Source organism: Haliaeetus leucocephalus, unplaced genomic scaffold (assembly GCF_000737465.1).
Source record: "Haliaeetus leucocephalus isolate CR32 unplaced genomic scaffold, Haliaeetus_leucocephalus-4.0 Scaffold849, whole genome shotgun sequence".
Taxonomy (NCBI): domain Eukaryota; kingdom Metazoa; phylum Chordata; class Aves; order Accipitriformes; family Accipitridae; genus Haliaeetus; species Haliaeetus leucocephalus.
Genome location: NW_010973285.1, coordinates 4,131,739 through 4,133,496, shown reverse-complemented (window position 1 = coordinate 4,133,496; position 1,758 = coordinate 4,131,739). Strand labels below are relative to the sequence as shown.

The 1,758-nt window shown below is 48.2% G+C and overlaps 1 protein-coding gene across 1 annotated transcript in view; it reads right to left on the bottom strand.

Moving 5' to 3' along the window:
- The window catches only part of AGGF1 (angiogenic factor with G patch and FHA domains 1), a 34,950-nt gene that overhangs the window by 9,860 nt on the left and 23,332 nt on the right, over window positions 1-1,758 (bottom strand). The window lies entirely within an intron of this gene.

Here is a 1,758-nt window from a genome sequence, read left to right as displayed (position 1 = left end):
GACATTGCTGAAAGAGAGAAGTGGCCAGTGCTCTATCTCTATACTGACTCATGGATGGTGGCAAATGCCCTATGGGGGTGGCTACAGCAATGGAAGAAGGGCAACTGGCAACGCAGAGGTAAACCCATTTGGGCTGCCGCACTGTGGCAAGATATCGCTGTTCGGATAGAGAAGCTAGTGGTAAAAGTACGTCACGTAGATGCTCATGTACCCAAGAGTCGGGCCACTGAAGAACATCAAAACAACCAGCAGGCAGATCAGGCTGCCAAGATTGAAGTGTCTCAGGTGGACCTGGACTGGCAATGTAGGGGTGAGCTATTTATGGCTCAGTGGGCCCACGATACCTCAGGCCGTCAGGGAAGAGATGCAACATATAGATGGGCTTGAGATCGAGGGGTGAACTTGACCATGGACACTATCGCACAGGTCATCCACGAATGTGAAACGTGTGCTGCAATTAAGCAAGCCAAGCGGCTAAAACCCCTGTCGCATGGAGGGCCATGACTGAAATATAAACAGTGGGAGGCCTGGCAGATTGACTATATCACACTCCCACGAACCCGCCAAGGCAAGTGCCATGTGCTTACAATGGTGGAAGCAACCACTGGATGGCTGGAAACATACCCTGTGTCCCACGCCACTGCCCAGAACACTATCCTGGGCCTTGAAGAGAAAGTTTTATGGCAACACGGCACCCCAGAAAGAATCGAGTCAGACAATGGGACTCACTTGCGAAACAACCTCATAGACACCTGGGCCAAAGAACATGGCATTGAGTGGGTATATCACATCCCTTATCACGCACCGGCCTCCGGAAAAATCGAATGATACAATGGACTGCTGAAAACTACATTGAGAGCAATGGGGGGTGGAACTTTCAAACATTGGGATACACATTTAACAAAAGCCACCTGGTTAGTTAATACTAGAGGATCCGCCAATCGGGCTGGCCCCACCCAACCAAGACTTCCACATACTGTAGAAGGGGATAAAGTCCCTGTAGTGCGCATGAGGAGTATGTTAGGAAAGACAGTCTGGGTTAGTCCTCCCTCAAGCAGAGGCAAACCCATTCAAGGGGTTGTTTTTGCTCAGGGACCTGGGTACACCTGGTGGGTGATGCAGAAGGATGGGGAAGTTCGATGTGTACCTCAGGGAGATTTGATTTTGGGAGAGAATAGCCAGTGAATTGGGCTGTATGATACCTAACTGCTAAATACCCTGCCAATGCATGTCATTGTATCTATAGTGTCTATATGCCATATCAAGGGTATTACTGCAAGAATTACCCAGATGACTGCAGGATGGACTTTGAAACTGAGCCAAGTACAACAGCGATAGAACTTGAACTGGCACCCAGCAATTTCCTCAAGATCAACATCTTCGACCTACAGACCAAGGGCGTGGGTTGCACCAAAGGTACTAGCCACAAGTTCCAGAGGCAGCATACAACAACCCAACATCTCACACCATCTCTCTTATCCTGAAGAACTGTTACAACAGATGGAGCCCCAAAGTCATGGACTAAATAAAATCGATGGACACAGTAAAGGGATAGCCCATAGGCTAAAGGAATACCATTTGTGTGTGTGTGTGTGCGGGGGGACGGACGCAAGTCCATATACTTATATATATAAGACAAGGAAAGTGGTAGTGGTTGATTGGAAAATGTAAGATCTGGGCATGATGTAGATGGTATAGAATAAGGGGTGGATAATGTCCTGGGTTCAGCTGGGATAGAGTTAATTTTTACAGGAACCT